At 44.8% G+C, this 20,203-nt stretch overlaps 1 protein-coding gene across 10 annotated transcripts in view; it reads right to left on the bottom strand.

Annotated features, from left to right (window-relative positions):
• The window catches only part of TIAM1 (TIAM Rac1 associated GEF 1), a 377,611-nt gene that overhangs the window by 189,752 nt on the left and 167,656 nt on the right, over positions 1-20,203 (bottom strand). For 7 of the 10 annotated variants that reach the window (XR_010407780.1, XR_010407781.1, XM_045902565.3 and 4 more), the window contains exon 1: positions 6,171-6,296. The exons of 2 other annotated variants lie outside the window; for them this stretch is intronic. The gene's annotated coding sequence lies outside the window, so the exon portion shown is untranslated. Of the gene's footprint in view, positions 1-612; positions 788-6,170; positions 6,297-20,203 lie in introns of those variants that run through there. One more of the 10 variants, XM_045902567.3, reaches the window with a different exon arrangement.

The raw sequence follows: 20,203 nt of genomic DNA, 5'->3' as shown, positions 1-20,203 counted from the left end.
CCCACCCCCCGCTCCTGTTCTCACTCTCAAATAAATAAAATCTTAAAAAAAAAAAGGAATATGATCTCACATCCAACAGCTCCAGAAAAAGTGCATTCTAATACCAAGCTTCCCCTGCTGCAGTCCAAAACAATTCCTTCTTCTTTCTAGGTATCACGAGGGCAGGCAAAAGAGATGCGAGAAAGACAAAGGTAGGAGGATGGGTCATTACCCTGTGAAGTTTCAGAGATACTATAATCTAAGAATCAATGGGAATCTTCTTCCTCATGAGTCAAAGCACAAGGAATCAAGGCAAATCAGTGGTCATTCACAAGGGGTGGACCCAGCCCGCGGTGACCCTGACATGGGATGCACCGCTTCACCCCCTTCCGCAAGCCCAGAGGCCTGGCTTGTCCGTGGCATGACCCAACAACAGGACCGCCCACCAACGAAGGTTCCCGGGAAATTTATTTCAAAGGCAAGTGAGCAAACCCTGTTTCCAGGAAACAGCAGTCACAGATAATGAACTTCCTGTTGGCCCCAGACAGGACAATCTGAGCAGGGTCCTAAGACAATAAAGACTTTAAAAGTTTGAGTCCTCCTTTCCCAGCGTTGTGCAAATGCCCCACTTACCCCATCCCACACAGAAGAGGCTTCTCTCAAGATCTCCAAACGTGCCATCCAGAGGGGCCGCTCACATCCTAGGTAAGAAACTAGGATTCAGAGTTTCACACCCCATGGTACCAACCCTCCTCTCCTCCTGGCTTTCGGGTCTAGAAAGGTGGGCCTCAGTCCACACTGGTTCTACCTACAAGAGCAGACATAGGAAAATAATGGGTTTTGTGCTCATTTTTTTACATACTCTAGAGGCAGGAACGTCCTCTGAAACATTACTGAGATGACACAGGAAAAGCACTGGGTATGCTGTAGACACTCAAAAAATTACTATTCAGTATTAGTATTTTAATAAGCAAAGAAGTATTTACCAGGCCCTTATTCAACCATGGCTTTGTAGAGAGCACTTTGGCCATGGTTATTCTTGCCCACAAAAATCTCTGAATTTACAGAAGTCGGAAACCTCAAACACTGGGGCGTACAATTCCAAGGTATCACATGAGGCTCTGTGCTTCACTACAAGACCTTACAAATTCCCCCCTAACCGTTAAACAAGTAAAACTTTCCAAAAGCCATGATCTCTCCCCCACCCCCCAGCCCCCCGCCCAAATTTTACCAATGAAGGCCAGGCTAATACTTGTTTTCAAGCAACAGAATCAAAATAAACTGGAGGAGTGGTGTTGCAAAACACTTACGAAGACTATACACCTTGTTCCCCACTCATAAAAACCCTAACCAGTATTAACAGCCGCAGAGTTACCCAGCACACCAGGTCAGAGCGGACGGGCCAGACCCAAGGCAGTTAGGCAACCTGCTGTCTTCGAAAATCACTTCCCAGCTGATGCCGATTCCTACACAAAATGTAAACCAAGACCCACTCCTTGGGCAGAGCAGTGAATGATATGGGCAGAGCACTGCAAAGCCTTCCCCCCGCTGACAACCCCTTCCCTTCCCCCGTTCCGCCCCTTGCACTATTAGACACCTAAAGAAACATTCGCTAATGATGCCGTATATTCCCCAGGACCTTTTCAATTGACAGACCCCAGGCAGAACAACAGCTTAAAGTTGGATGACTTCAGTAATGCCATATTCCTCTGTGGAGGAATATTACCCAGCCAAACCTCCTCCGCCCCATGCTTCTCATTTCCCTTCTTGGTTATGAGGTCAGCCATAGCATTCAACAATCCACACTTCCCCCAAAGTACCGAGGAACTTTCGGTGCTACAAAAACATTCTCAGAAAATGCAATGGCGATAGAAAACAGATATGGTTATCATCAGCACCGTCTGCCTCCCCAGTTGACATTCCCACCAGCTGTGCACGGGGCTTCCCTTTTCTCACACAGCCTAATGCTTGTTATTTCTTGTCTTTTGGGTAGTGAGATGGTGGGATCCCATTGTAGTTTTGATTTGCATTTCCCTGATGATTAGTGATGTTGAGCATCTTTTCTGGAGTAACGAGAGTTCTGCAATAACTAAATCTAACAAACTGCCTTCATAGAAATAACCCCGCTAACTTACATCCCCGTCTCTGCCAAGTTTTGAGCTGCGTACTCATTTCATTTCTAGAAAGGAAGGGAGAGGGGACGGAGGGAGGGAGGAAGGGAAGGAGGAAGGAAGGAAGGAAGGAAGGAAGGAAGGAAGGAAGGAGGGAAGAAAGGAGGGAAGGAAGGAAGGATATAATAGAGCAGTGAGACCCTCAAGGAAGTGAGAGAAACTGAAGAAAAAAATAATAATCCCAGAAAGACAAGGTAAAAATTGGAGTGGAAAAATATATAGCCAGTATACCACCAATCAATTTGGATAGTAAGATGAAAATACTGAAAATATGGAAAGCGACCCTGATAACCCCTCATAATGAAGAAAGAACAGATGGGAGAAGTGGCTTTTTGTTTTTGTTTTTTAAGATTTTATTTATTTATTTGACAGACACAGTGAGAGGGAACACAAGCAAGGCGAGTGGGAGAGGGAGAAGCAGGCTTCCCGCCGAGCAGGGAGCCCGATGCGGGCTCGATCCCAGGACCCTGGGGCCATGACCAGAGCCAAAGGCAGAAGCTTAACGACTGAGCCACCCAGGTGCCCCAGAGTGGCTTTGTTTTATTCTGTTGCAATAACCTTTCACATTTCTGGAAGGAGGGCACTGAGAGTAGTTGTGAGGTTAGAAATATAACCAGAAAGGGCAGGACGGTGAAACATGCAATGTGCTACAATGATAAGTGCCTGATTTGTTCCAATTCACACGTAGAAATCCCACAAGGGGGGCGCCCGGGTGGCTCAGTCCGATTCCTGATTTCAGCTCAGATCATGATCTCAGGGTCTTGAGATTGAGCCCCGAGCTCAGAGCTCAACAGGGAGTCTGCTTGAGGATTCTCCCTCAGCTCTTGCGCACGAGCACACTCTCTCTAAATAATAAATAAATAAATCTTAAAAAAAAAAAAAAAAAGAAATTTCACCAACAGCTCCTTAAGTAGTTTTCATTATTTCTACCTCACAGGAGGGGAAATATAAGCGCAGAGGGGTTAGGCAATGTTAGGGCTAAAAGTGGCAGAGCAAGAATTCAGATCCAGGGGCACCTGGCTGGCTCAGTCTGTAGAGCATGCAGCTCTTAGATCTCAGGGTCATGAGTTCGAGCCCCACCTTGGATGTAGAGATTACTTAAAGTAAACTCTAAAAAAAGCAAAAAGAATTCAGATCCAGCTCCTTCTGACTCTAAAGTTCTTGTCCTTATACTGTCACAGACTCAGAAAGATTTTCTGAGAAATCGTTAAAATGCCAAGACTCATGCATTACATATGAACGAAAACGAAACTTTCTTCTTCAATCATTACAGCAAATTTGTTCTGCTCTAGTACAAAGTAAATCTGTATTGTCAAGTAATTTGAAAGCACCTACAACTCACATTAAATTACCAGTAAATCTTATGTAAATTCTAGCTGGATGTTTCCAAAACAATTTCACAGGGTGTGCCCTGGTGAAGATAAAAAAACCCAACTTAGAACAATTTGATCCACTGTGTATGATACTCAAGAACACAAGGTATGTTTAATAAAACCGAGAAACATTATTTCAAAGACACATAAAATAAATACATAATGTCTGCCTAAGTCCTTACAGTTAGGAGACTCAGTTACTTAGTTTTAAAGGCTCTTAAAATCTTTTTTGACAGTGTTCCACAGCACAGGACTTTTAAAATGCATGTAAACTTAGGAAAGGAGGCAGTGTTTTTGTTTCATTTAAAATACAAAAACCAAAGTTGGTTCTTCCAAATGCCAATAAAATTGATAATACATTAGAAAGACTGATCAAGAAGAAGAAAAGCACAAATAACCAATGCTAAGAATAAAAAAGGAAACATTTCAGGGCACCTGGGTGGCTCAGTCAGTTAAGCGTCTGACTCGTGATCTCGGCTCAGGTCATGATCTCAGGGTCGTGAGATCTAGCCCGTGTCGGGTGGGTGTGGAGCCTGCTTAAGGTTCTCTCTCTCCCTCTGCCCCTGCCCACCCTAAAAAAAAAAAAGGGAAAAGGAAACATTTCTAGTCTTTTAAAATATTATAAAAGGATATTTTGTGCAACTTTACGCCAATAAATTTTAAAATTTACATGAAATAGGAAACTTCCTATAAAAAAATACTTACTAAAACAAGATAATCTTAATGGCCCTATTTCTATTAAACAAATTGAATCTGTAACTTCGAAAAAAAATCAGAGTCAAACCAGGATATTCATGGGAAAGTAAGGAGACCTTAAGAAAAAAATAATGATACAGAAACTGTAATATTCTCTCACACCTACCTGCGACTACCTAATTCATATAGCAGAATTCATCCAATTTTCAACATCTGCATGAAACAGTCCCATGTGACAATGTCTATATACCTTCGTGAATAATATAGTCCCTTTCTCTGGCTAAGGATTATTGTTCCATAAAACTCTATGTGAGCAAGGATCTATTAGTTTCACCAGCACTATCACAAGATCCAGTTTGGTTGTCTTTCCTGTTGAGTGAGTTGCTACAGCCTTCTTGGGGGTGGGGGAAGCGGGCCACACACTTCATGTAAGCATCAAGTTCACATCTGCATGCCATGTTCTGTCTTGATCCTCAAGGAGCTAAAACACAGGACTCTGGCCATTGTAACAGCCTGGACCATGCAACAGCCTGAACCTGTTGTTCTTCCCTGGGACGCGTCTGCTTTGGCTTAAAAGTCATTTCATTTTACTTCTGTCTCACTAACCTTGGGGAAGCTGGAAGGTGAAAGCAAACTAAGTAAAACTATGGCCACAGCACCCTGTCCCTTGACCCCAAAGTTCAAGTGGAAGGTGCACTGAGAAAGTTAGGCTGTGCCATTCTGGTATCAGGAAGATGCTGAAAACCAACTCTTCACACCCTCCTAATTGCACCCACCCCAGATCTGGGAGAAACACCTATAAAATGAAATTTGGTTTTCTATAAACATAGTAACAGCCGCAAATTTCTTTACCTCCATGAAGGTGCAACACCTATAAAATGAAATTTGGTTTTCTATAAACATAGTAACAGCCACACATTTCTTTACCTCCGTGAAGGTGCCCTAAAAATAAGACAATTCCCTAAAAATTCATATGAAGGATTAGCTTACAACACACACACGCACGCACGCGCACACACACACATACACAGCTCCCACTGCTCTGTACTAACCTGTTGACTGGATAGAAAATAGGTGAAACAGGTAAATTAGCCCAAAAGCCTCCATCAGACCCCCATTGCGGTGAGCAAATACCACAAAGCTCTAAAAGGGGGTTCAAATAAAAGCTAAAAAATGTCTGCAAGAATGTCTTTACCTTTGGCCAAGTTCATCATTTGCTGGAACAGATACGAAGCGTCACTTGCAACGATCCTAACCAGGGTGCTGGCCTCCACCCAACAAACTTCCTCTCCCCACCCCACCCAAATCTGACTTAGGCAACTGACCTGGAGATAAAGCAGCAGGCACCGAAAAGTGTGCTCTTTTCAAAAAAGTTCCAGATACACAAAGAACACCTCAAGAGCTAGGACGTCTTGAGCTGAACTAAATCAGACACAAAATTAATGAGAAACCCAAGACTTCTGATGCATCCCTACAGAATTCCCACCCTGACCCAGGACGCTGTGCGGGCGCCCCAGCTTCAGAATATTCTCTCGGAAATACTGAACCCCAAGCCTTTCAGGGGATTCATTTTCAACGGCAGTGACCTGTGATTACAGACCGCGCAGCCGGACGACGGGGACCACGAGGACACCTCTGGTGGGTAACCTGATGGGGCAGCGTCCCTCCCGCCCTACCCCTTAGGGTCCCTGGTTACGCAAGGCAAAGGGGGAAAGGTGAAGGGCTCGCAGCGCCCCAACCCTTCGCCCTGGAGCCAGAACGCACACGGGCGGCGCCCCGGGGTGTCCCAGCCCAGCGTGGAGACGCCGCTCACTGATTCCGCGGGGCTCCGGGCGCGCAAGTCCCCCTCCCGCCGGCCCCTCCTCGGCCACAGCCACCGGGCTGCGTGCCCCCACCACCCAGCACAAAGAAAGTCGGCGCTGGAAAGAATGGGCTTGAAATGAACGCTCACCGCTGCTCAGCGAGGCGCACATGCTTCCCGGTCTGGCCTCACATCTCCCAGCTTCCAGTAACAGAAGCGAGGAAGCAGCCTCCTTCCCCGGCTCCGCGCAGAGGGAGTGGGCGTAACTTGCGAGGTTTCGTGCAGCGAGGAATCTGGTCATTTGGGTGTGCTGGAGAGGGTTTGTCGCTCCTCCCCACCCACCGTCGCCTCCCTCGTCTCCACCTCCTTCCCCAACTTAATTCTCCCCTTGGCGTTCGCAAGACCAAGAACTCTGGCCGCCGGCCGCTCAGAGCCCCAGCTCCGGGCTCCTCACAACCTTAGGGAAAACTTATTCCTAACAGACCTGAACCATCTCACGGACGAACCTGGTCGCCCTGCAGAAAGTTTAAGTGCCTATCACTTTTTTTTTTTTTTTTTTTTTTTTGGTGGCAGCACAGGGCAGGAAGGCAGGGCCTCTTTTTTTGTATTTAAAAAGCTAGAAATCTTGGGCGCCTGGGTGGCTCAGTTGGTTAAGCGACTGCCTTCGGCTCAGGTCATGATCCTGGAGTCCCGGGATCGAGTCCCGCATCGGGCTCCCTGCTCGGCGGGGGGTCTGCTTCTCCCTCTGACCCTCCTCCCTCTCATGCTCTCTATCTCATTCTCTTTCTCAAATAAATAAATAAAATTTAAAAAAAAGAAAATCCTTTAAAAAAAAAAAAAAGCTAGAAATCTTGGGTGCCTGGGTGGCTCAGTCGGTTAAGCGACTGCCTTCGGCTCAGGTCATGATCCTGGAGTCCCGGGATCGAGTCCCGCATCGGGCTCCCTGCTCGGCGGGGAGTCTGCTTCTCCCTCTGATCCTCTTCCCTCTCATGCTCTCTGTCTCTCATTCTTTCTCTCTCAAATAAATAAATAAAATTAAAAAAAAAAAAGAAAATCCTTTAAAAAAAAAAAGCTAGAAATCTTAAATAATTGCACGGTACCCCCTCTGCACAGGCAGGAATGTGGGTAGGTTAGCCAGGAGAGACCTAATTCCTCAACGTCTACTTAAAAAGAGTGGGGGACGGACAAACAAAAAGCTGTGTTACAAAACTTGCTACAAAATAGTTCAGACATGCAAAAATATATTTGAAAATCAGATCGCGAACCCTCAAGTATCCATTATGCAGCAAAAAAATTAAAATTACCAACAGAGTTGGAGCCATCTGTAAACTCCTCCCTGAAATATATCCTCCTCTTCCTCCCCCTAGAAAAATAGCTGCCATAAACTTGATTTTCCATGAGCAATATTCATACCACAGTTTCTGAGATTCTAAAGGATGCAAGCTAACTTCAGAGCCCACCCAAAAGCAATCCAATGATCATCCCTTCGCTAGGCCTGACCTTGGTTCCGAAACAGAAGTTTCGTGAAATAACACTAAAATGACCACACACGTTAAATGAAGCCTCAGGTGGCCGGTTAAAGAAAACGAAGGAAATCACAATCTAAGAAAATCGGAGATCTGGGATGACAAGTGGAGGCCATATCTGTAACAGTTGAAGCGTTCATGGATGAAATTGATAGATTAATAGAGCATTATCATTTTACGAGGTTAATAGCTGTGTCAAAGCCAAGGATACTGACCCACACTGCAGGGCTTTCCTCAAAGACCCAGGCTACAGAAATAGAAACACGACATTCATTAAAGAAGTCCTAATTACTCAAGCGCCTACCAGAGTTGTAGGCTGGGAGCAACATTCAGAAAAGGGAACTTTCAAGATAATAATGATAAAACACAAAATAGTGGAAACCATGATACATTCACAATTGACTCATATATATATTCTCATATATATATGAACATGAAGAAGGAGATGCCTAGCTCATCTTTATATTCCTAGTACCTTGCATAGAGGCTGGCATGAGTAGAAAATTTATAGCTATTTGTTAAATGAAGGATGCAAATGAACAAAAGAATGTCCATGGAGAATTCTGAAGGAGCAGAATGACGAGATGGGATACGTGAAATCAGCAGTGGTCTTTAACAGGAAGTAACTTTGCCCAGTGGGAACATTCAACAATAGTGAAGACATTTTTTGGTCGTCACAACTTGGGGAAGCTCTCGGCATCGAGCAGGCAGAAGACACGGATGCTGCATGGGAAAGCCTCCTAAAACAAAGAATGATCCAGCCCCCAAATGCCAATGCTGCTGGCTAACGAGAAGCCCTGGGAGACAGGCTTCACGATCGACAGTCACTGAATTTTTTCATTCCATATATAATCATCAACATCAGGAAGAGACTCTCCGGGGACTTATAAGGATACAGAAGAGCATTTCTCCTCCTTTTCCACTGTGCAGCATCTGATGGCTGGACCACCTGCGTGGGATCAGAGCTAGTGGGCACTGGAGTCAGAAGCAGGAAAGCATTCAGGGGTCGGGGGCACAGCCTCAAGCCTATGCACTCATGAAGCTAACTAAGGACCTGTGTCAAATTTAGATGGAAATAATGAAGAAGGGGGTGGGGAGGAAGTTGACGTAAGGTGTGGGTATCAGCTTCAGAATCGTAGATAGCATGTCTGGGCGGAGGAGGCAGGGTAGGGGCTGTGAACAGACAAAGCAGGCTTATCGCAGCTACCAGACTCATTTCTCCATTGACAGTCTTGAGCTGGAGACGCTCCACTGAGAACAGGAAGGATGTTTAATCTCATTATAGCTTATCGAAAAGAAAGTTACAAATCACTTACAGGAAAAAAGATGCAAACCCCCCCATGTCTACCCGTCAGGGTGAAGGACCTACAAAGTGAAGACATCTTCTCCACAGGTTTTCTGGTCTCATCATTACCTAAGAAGTGTTCCTTTGAACTCTAGAATGCCGGGAGAAGTCTTGTTCTTGTTGCTCACTGTTTCTCAGAACAGGGCACGGGACAGTGGGTTCGCTCCCCTTGAACTCCCTCGGAGCCAAGGATGGTTGGTATGTGATAAATGTACGTGGATGCAACAGAACCGGTCTTCACCTCATTGTCCATCTCTCAGGCCAGTAAATAAAGACTCTCCTATAGCCGCTTCTGGAGCAATCCGCAGGGCACCCTGAGTTCAAGAGCCTGAACAAACTGTGAGCACATAGAAAACCTGTTGGTTTCATTCAGTGGCTGACAGATTGCAAAACACCTGATACAGGTGAGACCAAGAGGTCCTCAGGCAGTGGCCACCAGCCTCACAGGGGAACTGCTCTTGGCATCAAGGAATGAAGGACGCCAGGCTGGGGGTCCCCTCCACACAACCCTGTACAAATGGGCAGGAAGGGGGACGCCCTATCCCTCGTTATGTCACCAGCTTCTTTACCTGCAGCTCTAAATGCCATTAGTCTTGCTTCTTAAAAGCCATACGAATTCAGGAAAAGAAAATGTGAGCACAGTTATGAGTCCCACCAAAAGCAGGAACTTAATCAGGAATGTACAGTGTTTCTGTTCCAAAGAAATGCAACCAGTAGAGGGAGCCCAGCTGACTTTTGTGCTTTAACAATTTTCCAAGATCAGGCTAAAGCAGGGGACAGTGTTAAGTGACATGAGTTACAAAAATAATCAGACGTTACCACAGATAAAAAGATTTATGCAAAAATATTTTGGAAAAACTCGAAGCCATGACACCCTTATAAGGTATTTGTCCTGGTCATGGATATTTACACAAGAGCTAGCTACAGAGATAGAAGACCATATAATGAATAAATAAATATATGTTGGAAAACATATTGGTATGTGGAGGAAAACTCAGAAAGGGTCAGACAGCTCTCTTTCCCTTTGTCAGTTGAACTGATGCTCAGAAACAAAAAACTATGGAGAGTTTATTTTCCCCAAAGATTTTAATTCAGGCTTTATCTTGATGTTTTATAAGTTTGACCTACAATAGCTGACTTGTAAAATTCCTTTCAAATTGTGTTCTCAGTGACACCAATGCCTTCCTTAAGCAAGACTCTTCTGGATTTCTGTCCAAGGGTCTTCAGAACCAACTGGATCAAAGATCAGGGCGGCTTAACGGAAAAAGGGTTGCCAAGGTCCAAGATTTTGACACCAGCTCCTGCAAAGGAGCTTACCTCTTGCCACGCTTCCCAGCTCACATAGACAGCTGAGGTGGGTTCCCAGGAGCGAGGCAAACAAGTACCCACATCAACCCTGCCGTCACCTACGTCACCTCACAAGAGCAAACAGCAGCAAAGCTAGAGAAAAAGAGCATTCTCCTCCTCAAGTTAGGTGAAGCCCAACAGGGGTGTTGATGATCTGTGTCCAAAGAGAGGACCCCCCCTCTCCCCAGCATCACTGCAGATCCAAATCCAGATCCCGTTAGTCATACGGTATCGCTATAGAAATTCAAAAGCTTTTTTATGAAGACATTTTGCGGTTGGCTACCGAACTGATTGCCAGAATCAATTGTTCACATTTGAAACGGACCAAAAGTCTAAATATCGATCCATCCCACCCACCCCTGTGCTTGGTGGTCTGAGGCTCACCAAGAATGCTGACATGAGTGAAAACCCTTGACTCACCCCTGGACGAAGCCTTCCTTCTCTCTGAGAGAAAAAGCGAGGCTCAGCCTTTCAGATGATGTCTTCAAGTGCAGATCCCCGTTCAATTTGATTTGACGCAAAAATGTTTTACAACTTAAAATTAAACCTCACACCAAGCAAACTTAGTGACTTTGAACAGAGTTTTCTCCATCTGAAAAACTGAACGCCTAACAAAAGAAGCAGAAGTAATCCTGAAGAATATAAAGTCTGTCAAAAAGAGGCCAAGAAAATTCTTATAGCCTTTAAATACCACCCGGATCCAGAATACCCTGTAGGGACTGAATGTGTGGCAAGTCCCTTATAGTCCAGAGGCTTCGATTTCCTCAACTACTTAAGTGGTAATAGCCCACTTAATATTCTCTGGCTTCCTAGTTCTATCTTCCAATCATGTGTTCCCACGATTTTAAAACCCCCATTGCTTTCAGTGCCCCAAATGCCAAGTGCTCACACAACAACGTTTTATGGAACACACCAGAGTCAAGAGTTTCAGGACTCACTGGTGGCTCTCATACTTATAACTGAAGCCATGCTTGGAACTGGAAGGGAAAGGGGGAAAAGGCAGGAAGTGCAACCCGAGGATAAAGGTAACAAAGAAGCCAAAGGAAAAGCCCATGAACCCTTCACACACTGACTCGCAATCAACCATATGGGGCCAGATGCTGTCCTGCCCACACACACTGGGAGGCGGCTGGTGCCAAGGGCCCTGTGAGCCTTGCACAAGAGGTACATGTGCTTCGTGGGGGCGAGAGCATCTGGGTTTTCCCTGGTGTGGGCTCTTTTAGACACCTCTCTGCTCAGCAGCAATAAACAATAATAATTATTATCGGCACTAAAAGCGCAGTCGTGCTGAATAACTAATGTAAGAAGATAGGAAGTCAAGCTCTAATTTCAGTCCTGCCTTCTCTCCAAAGAATGTGTGGAGCCAGGATAGCCTTACGGTCCTCAATATAGCCCCCAGGGAGTGTCTCCCACTGGGGCTCAAGGAGCAGTCCCGCTGAGGAGGCCTCCTTTGGTCAAGGGAGAAGCAAGGATGTGAAATAAGGTCTTGTCTGAGTCCCCGCTCCACCAACCACCAGAGGAATAACTTAGAGCAAGCCACCTGGCTTCCCTTTCAGTAAAATGGGAAGTTGAAATCAATGCCTATTGACAATCCATGGGGTTACATGGGTTAACGGGCTTCATATAGGGCACATATCCAACACTCTCCCTAAATGATAAGGGGCCCCCAATTGTACAAACACAATTTTCAGTCAGGAAATAAGCAACCAACCATGTTAGTGTTTTATATGTTTTCAAGGTTTTCATGTTGATAGTGCTATTTTGGTCATGGAGAGAAATATGGTCCAGACACTAGTCATGTACCAGATTGGAGCGTGGGGGGCCTTCCAAGACTCAGGGGTCATAGAGAGACCTGTTGAGCCCTTCCTCAAGTCCCTACTGTGGGGAAGCAGCAAGTCCCCTCATGAGGATCGCCACAGTGAAACACACGGGCCCTTGGCACTCACCAAGGACAACCAACATAACAGTTACTTGTTTTTGTTATTGAGGGTTTTGATTTTTTTTTTTTTTTAAGATTTTTTATTTATTTGAGAGAGAGAGAGAGCACAAGAGGGGGAACGGGAGAGGGAGAGGGAGAAGCAGACCCCCTGCCGAGCAGGGAGCCCGATGCGGGACTCGATCCCAGGACTCCAGGATCATGACCTGAGCCGAAGGCAGTTGCTTAACCAACTGAGCCACCCAGGCGCCCGAGGGTTTTGATTTTTATTTTATATTAAAACACTGGAAACTATCATTCCCCAATTTACAGACCAAAACATACTGGAGGAAGGGTAGGTGGGAACAAGGTGAAGCAGACAGTAAGGGACACACCTAGCACCTGGGAACAACAGTGAAGTGACAAGGACCACACCCATAGATGTGTTTCTAACTCCTGACACCTTACACAGTTCTCTACTAGTGACAGGCACAGATTCAATGAAAACTAAATGACTTCTAATGTCAGAGGAGACATGCAAATGAGAATCCACTTGTGTTCCCTTTCTAAGAACATAGACATTAGATTGTATGGACTCTAGGAGCACTTGGTGCCATTTTCCCTAATGTAAACAAAAATCCAATATGCAAAGAGTATTTTCTTTTTCTTTCTTTTTTTTTTTTTTTGTTTCAGAGGTAGAATTTTGTGATTCATCAGTAGCATGTAACACCCAGTGCTCATTTCATCAAGTCCCCTCCTTAATGCCCATCACCCAGTTACCCCAGCCCCTTATCCCCCTCCCCTCCAGCAACCCTCAGTTTGTTTCCTAGGGTTAAGAGTCTCTTATGATTTGTCTCCCTCTCTGTTTTCATCTTATTTTTCCTTCCCTTCCCCTATGTTCATCTGTTTGTTTCTTACACATATGAGTGAAATCGTATGATATTTGCCTTTCTCTGACTTATTTTGCTTAGCATAATACCCTCTAGTTCCATTCACGTGGTTGCAAATGGCAGGATTTCATTCTTTTTGATGGCTGAGTAATATTCCATTTTGTGTGTGTGCACATATATATATTCCATTGTGTGTGTGTATATACAAATGTGTGTGTGTGTGTGTGTGTGTATACAACATCTTCTTTATTCATCTGTCAATGGACATCTGGGCTCTTCCATAGTTTGGCTATTGTGGACATTGCTACTATAAACATCGGGGTGTATGTGCCCCTTCAAATCACTGTTTGTATACTTTAGATAAATACCTAATAGGGCAATTGCTCGGTCATAGGGTAGCTCTACTTTTAACTTTTTGAGGAACCTCCATACTGTCTTCCAGAGTGGCCGCACCAGTTTGCATTCCCACCAACAGTGTAAGAGGGGATGGGGAAGATATTTGCAAATGTCTTATCAGATAAAGGGCTAGTATCCAAAATCTATAAAGAACTTATCAAACTCAACACCCAAAAAACCCAAAAAATCCAGTCAAGAAATGGGCAAAAGACATGAACAGACATTTCTCCAAAGAAGACATACAAATGACCAACAGACACATGAAAAAATGTTCAACATCACTCATCATCAGGGAAATACAAATCAAAACCACAATGAGATACCACCTCATACTAGTCAGAATGGCTAAAATTAACAAGTCAGGAAACAACAGATGTATGGTGAGGATGCAGAGAAAGAGGAACCCTCTTGCAAAGAATATTTTCAACCGGAAAATACAATAAGCCTATATCTCAAAATATTAAGTGACCTGGGGTAGGCAACAGACACATGAAGAGCTGCAGACCCACATACATAAGAGTAAGAAGGGGTTCTAATTAATCCCTCACCCATCTGAGGTCAGAAGGGTTAAGGGACTCACTCAGGCTCACATAATAAAATAATGGTAGATTCAGTCTAGAACCCAGATCTACTGAAACAAATCTGCTGTATGTCCTGCCAACTCAATTATTCCTTCCTGGAAAAAAAAAAAATCCACAAAATAAACATTAAATGCAGTATATGCTTATATAATTTTGGGCCCCAACACAGTACAAAAGGCACATATAAATTAAAAACTGATACAAATTGAGTCCATCGGAAACTAATAAGTAAACCATAATAACTAGGTGCGTGAAAAATGTCTTGGCTCAGCCCCAGACGAGCAAACAAGAGGCTCAGAGACCCGGACAGACGGATGCAGTCAAGCCAGGACGGCTGAAGGCAGTCTGATTCACCAGCAGCCAGCATCCTCCCAAACAAATTACGAGGCTGGGCAAGACTGGGGGTAAGCCTGGGGGTGATGTGCAACGGATTCATACATGCCCGAGGGGTCATGTGGGCACGCTGGCCAAAGACAAGACTCCTCCAATTTCTCCCCAAGAAACAAAAACATGTCTCTACAGATGCTGCAAAATAGCATCTTTTCACTTGCACGTGAATATGAACCGCATCCCTGCGCACAATTGGCCAAAAGTGTCCACAACCCAGGCATCCATCAACAGATGAACAGGTGGACAAAATGGGGCCCATCCATCCGACGGACAAATACTTAGCCAATAAGAAGAACGAAGTTCAGAAAAAGGCTACAAATGGATGAACCTTGAAAACAGTACGCCAAATGATGACATCAGACACAAAAGAACAACGACTGCATGATTCCACTTCTATGAAATATCTAGAAGAGGCCGATTCAAAGAGACCGAAAGGAGACTAGAGGTTACCAAATGCTGGGGGGCAAAGGGGATGGGAAGTCCCCATTTAATGGTTACAGCGCTGCCGTATGAGTGATGAGTCTGGGACACAGAGAGCAGTGTTCTTTGTCCAACACAGTGCACATCATTAATGCCACTGAACCGTAGACTTAAAAATGGTCAAAATGGCAAATTTTATCGCACGTAGATTTTTACCACAACTTTTTTGAGAGATTCAAAACAACACCGCATTTGCAGCCTGTTGGCTCAGGACCTTGTAGCTTTTCAAAATACTGCTGCTAAAAACAAAAGTAATTAAAACTTTAATCTAAGCACATTAGCCAGCTTTAAAATGTGCCTGTTCTCCCTGTCACATTACCGTGATCTTAATCACATACCTAAAAGAGCGATTTTCTCTGATTGTAAGAGATAAAATGGGATTGTCTAAACTATGAAATTAAATCGTTTCCAATTATAAAGGTAAAACAAGGTGCACCTCTTCCCAGGCAAAGCTTTCACAGGATGCCAGGTGTCACACCTGTACGCAGCATCCCTCGCTGTACATTGGCTTCCCTCCAACCTGTTCCCATCCCCAATTTCAAAGCAGATCAAGAAACCTGAAGGGTTGGATGTAAATCCAGCACCATTAAGAGTGAGAGAAATGCACCAAACTCAAGTTACCAGTTGAATACATGAACTGGCACACATTTTAACGACCACCTTTTACACACTTAACGGACCTGAACTGGCCAGGAATTCATTTTCTAGTCATAAGCTCATCACCTAATCCTTGTAAAACCTCAGTGTCTCATCTGGAAAGTGGGTTATAAAAGTATTTCTCCTGTGATGCTACTCAAGGATGAATCACATTTCCTGAGCACTTCATGCAAATCACAGGGCTGAGGGCTGCTTATCCATTTTTGTGCCTGGTCCCCATGACAACTCAACAAAGTATGATAACTAGACCCATTTTACAGATAAAGAAACTGAGGCACCGAAAGGTTACTTGAACTGCCCAAAGCCACCTGACAGGTGGGAGTCAGGTCTGAAATTCCAACCTGGTGTCTCTGAGGCTGGGACCACAGTCCTCCCTCATTTCATTGCTACGTGTGGCCTACAGTCTTGGCAGCTTGTATGTGATTTTATTATTATCATCACCTTTAAAAGTCACAGGTTCTGGGCTCACAAAGTCAGAGAACTGGACCTGATTCCCAAAGCCTGTACCTGCTTATGGGGTACCTTATCCCCCTCTCAAGGCCAAATGTAGCAGGCAAGCAACATATCTCAGGGTTTGTCATGAAGCTCCTGGCAGGTAATCAACCCTCCATCTGAGAAGGAAGATGAACAAGGTATCTAAGATGAGCAAGTTAAATTGCACAACAGTCAAAGAATATGCATCATGTATGTGTAGGAATCTCATAAATATATTCACTGGGCCCTTTTGCAGAACCAAGTTCCTCTGCAACAGGCAAGTTCAAGGTCTGGACTGAGATAATTAACCATTAGGTGGATATTTTGTACTCAACTATTTACAGTGGTGGTTCACAATCAAAAGAAATACATAATGAACAGAATTTTGCTCACGCTCTCCCAGACTTCCCAGTAAAACATGGCAGGTGACTCACGGGATGACACACTGCTCTTGGCAAGGTACCAAGAGTTACACATGCCGACCAGTCGGTGAGGTGTAGGCTCTCCCAAGCAGGTTGACAAACTTTACTGGATCCTCTGAAACACCCAGGCTCAGCCTTCCACTCCCAGCCGTCTGGTTTCTGAGAAAAGGGAGTCCTCAACAATGGGTCGCAATGATGCCAACCCACTAAACAGAATCCTTGCTGAGGCCTGGCTGTGACCAAGACCAGCCATTTCTGACTTTCACTTTTCTTGCTCCAACAAATTCACACACCTTTCTTAGACTTGGGCTTATGATGCAGACTTATGGCTCCTGCCAAAGCCCTGTATCCTAAGAGCCTTTGTTCTCTTCTCTGGCCACAGATGAACTCAGCCCATTGAGGAACAGCTGCAAACCCTTGCCCACACAACTTTCCACTGGGCAAAAATTAGTCAGGTTGGCTGGGTCTAAGGTCAGCAAGCTCCTGAAGGAACACCCCTCGGACAGCGCATCCCACCTCCCCAAAAGAATCAAATATAGCTGTTAATGAACTGCCCATTTCCACAGTCTCATTCACACATACTGACCCGCACACATAGATCCTACTGGCTCATTCAATTTCATTAACCAAAAACAACATTCTTGGCCTTTGGCATTAGCGTGGGTTTTGGTTTTCATAGGACTTGGTGCGCCAACTTGTGCTATTTGCTTCCACGGGGACTTATCTTTATTCTGAGTATACCCATGACCTTCGACTTGAGGTCTTTGTTCACTGTCCCCTTCTCAGTGAGGTCCCCTTAGCTGCTCCCACCAGCCCTGCGGCACCACGACCTCTTTCTCTGACACATTTCCTTTCTCACTTCCCTACATTATTTTTTTCGCTTTAAAAACACACACTAATCATTTTCCTATTTTACCATTTGTCTTATTTACTGTTTCTCTCCCTCACTAGAATCTAAGCCCCACACGGGCAAGGATTTTGAGCCATTCTTCTCCCAACTCTATCTTGAGTGCCTAGAAGAGAGCTTAGCACATGGTAGACCCACAACAAATATTTGTTGACTTAGATTGAATACACCCTCGTGATGATAACCAAGACCAGAAAGCATGATCAAAAACCAAAAACCAAGTGAGCCTGAGCTCGCTCCTGAAACCACAGAAATAAAGTCCTCTGAACCCCAAACAACAAGAAGAGAAATAGGGAGCAAGGAGGGAAATACACATTTATTCCAATAATACACAAGTACTTGGGCTTTTCGACCTCTCCTATGAATTTTCAAGAGCCAGCATGCTGGGGCGCCTGGGTGGCTCAGTCGTTAAAGTGTCTGCCTTCAGCTCAGGGCATGATCCCAAGGTCCTGGGATCAAGCCCCACATCAGGCTCCCTGCTTGGCGGGGGGCCTGCTTCTCCCTCTCCTACTCCCCCTTCTTGTGTTCCATCTCTCACTGTGTGTCTCTCTCTGTCAAATAAATAAATAAAATCTTTAAAAAAAAAAAAAAAAAGAGCCAGCATGCTAAATCTCTGAAATAGCATTTTGTTAACCAAAAAGGGGAAAGACCAGTCCTCTCTCCATACAGTCAACACCATGCGTCCCACTCTCAGCTCACCACCTCCTACTTGTCCAGACCAACCCCCTCAGACCTCAAGCCCACCAACTCCCTCCACCTGCTGGTGTCCCTCAAAACCATGCTGCCTCACATTCTTCCCTCGTCTACCACTGAGTTCTCTTCCTTAACTCCCTGGCCCCTCTATCACTTGGTCACATCCATTTGGCAAAGATACCCACCCGGTTAGATCCAACAAACTGCCTGGTTGGCACCTGCACCCAGACAGTTGAACAGTCCACTGGTCGTATCTTAAACTCACGACCACTAATGTCAAGTCTGCCCTAAATGAAACTGGTGATCTCATACCAAAGTTCCCAGTTCATTCACCCTTCGTGAAGTTCCTATCTACTCTTCTCATCCCAAATGCCCAATAATTTCTCATCTTTTTTCTCAGCTGATGATCTCTTGTCCTACTTCTCTGAGAAGACTAAAGCAATCAGATAGGACTACCACAACTTCCAAGCCTCTGTGTATTCACCAACAAGCAGATATCTGTACCCATATACTCTACCTCCTGCCTGTGACCACAGATAACTATCCAGACCCCATCTAAAATCCATCCCTCCTCGTGGGACTAGACCCTAGGCACCCCCTCCCTGCACTTGAGGACAATATTCCAGCAACTCCCCTCTCTCTCCCCTACAGCATCAAATCCCCTTGCTCTCCTGGAGCATCCCCAGCAGTAGGAAGAGATTCAAATCACCTAAAATCCAAATCGCCTCTCAACACCCCCATGGTTGCCACTATACCGTGAGCCACGATCTTCTCTCTACTGGGTGAGAACAAAACTCCTTAACAAGGCTCCCGGTTTACACAGTCTGATCTCACCCCAGAAGCCAGCCCTCCCTTTGATGTGCAAATCAGATCACACTCCCCTCTGCTCAAATCAAGGAGTAAAAGCCAAACTCCCTGGAGGGACCTACAAAGCCTTACTCACCTCCTGCTCCTTCTCCCCTAGCTCAAGCCACTTCAGCCACACTTGGCCTCTCTGAGGTTCCCTGAACTTTCCAGACACACTCCCTCTTTCTGGAACATTCCAGATATGCAATTAGCTAATTCCTTTATCTTTAAGTCCTCATTCAAATGGTACCTTCTCATGACTGTACCCCTAACTGGCCCTACTTCCCCCCAAAACTGCCCCTCTCCCCAAAGCAGCTCTACCTTTCCTTTTTTTTCTTCTTTAAAGATTTTATTTATTTATTTGACAGACAGAGAAACAGCAAGAGAGGGAACACAAGCAAGGGGAGCAGGAGAGGGAGAAGCAGGCTTCCCACTGAGTAGGGAGCCCGATGGGAGGCCTGATCCCAGGACCCCAGGACCATGGCCTGAGCTGAAGGCAGACACTTAACAACTGAGCCACCCAAGCGCCCCTACTTTTCCTTTTTTTGATAGCACTTACCACCTTCTAGCATATTATAGCATTAAGTTAACTAATTAAAAGGAAGGACTATTAATAACTAATTAAACAATTGTTTATTATTTAATGGTAATTCACAAAGACAAGGATCTTTGTCTCTTTTGTTCACTGAAGTATCCCAACTACCTAAGACAGACAATACCTAGCACACAGCAGGACCTAAAAGACCACTGAATGAATAAAATAGTATTTCCTTTTCAAACTCGTTGGCAGAATGAAGCATGGAAGGACAAAAATATGAAAAACAGAGAAGGAGAAAGTAAAAGACAGAAGACAGTGAGAAAGAAACATGCAGGAAAAAAGAGAATCAGGCAGAAGAGACAAAGGATGGCAATTTCCCCAAATGCACAAAAGACACCAATCCACAGTTTCCAGAAGTCCTACAAACCCCAAACAGAAAAAATAAGAAGATACTTACACCTAGACATGTCATAGCAGAACTGGAAAAGCCAAAGAGAAGAACTGTAGAGCAGCAAGAGAAAGACTAATGACCTATGAAGACGCATCCCCTGGGCTGTCAGCTGACTTCCCAACAGAAACAAAAGGAGCCAGAAGAGGATGAGCTGTTATCTCCTAAGTGTTCAAGGAAAATAACTGCCAACCCAGAATTCCATTTTGAGTAGAAATAAAGACCACCTGGAACAGAGATAAAATAATAACATCTTAGGAGATTTTAAGTGATATTAAAGAAAAAAAAGACATGCCATAACAATAACCTATATACAAGGCAGGCGTAA

Source organism: Mirounga angustirostris, unplaced genomic scaffold, assembly GCF_029215605.1.
Source record: "Mirounga angustirostris isolate CCGP_5_RB_7025 unplaced genomic scaffold, mMirAng1.0.hap1 SCAF_1, whole genome shotgun sequence".
Classification (NCBI taxonomy): Eukaryota; Metazoa; Chordata; class Mammalia; order Carnivora; family Phocidae; genus Mirounga; species Mirounga angustirostris.
The sequence above is the reverse complement of the archived record's forward strand: the minus strand, read 5'-3'. Positions and strand labels throughout refer to the sequence as shown.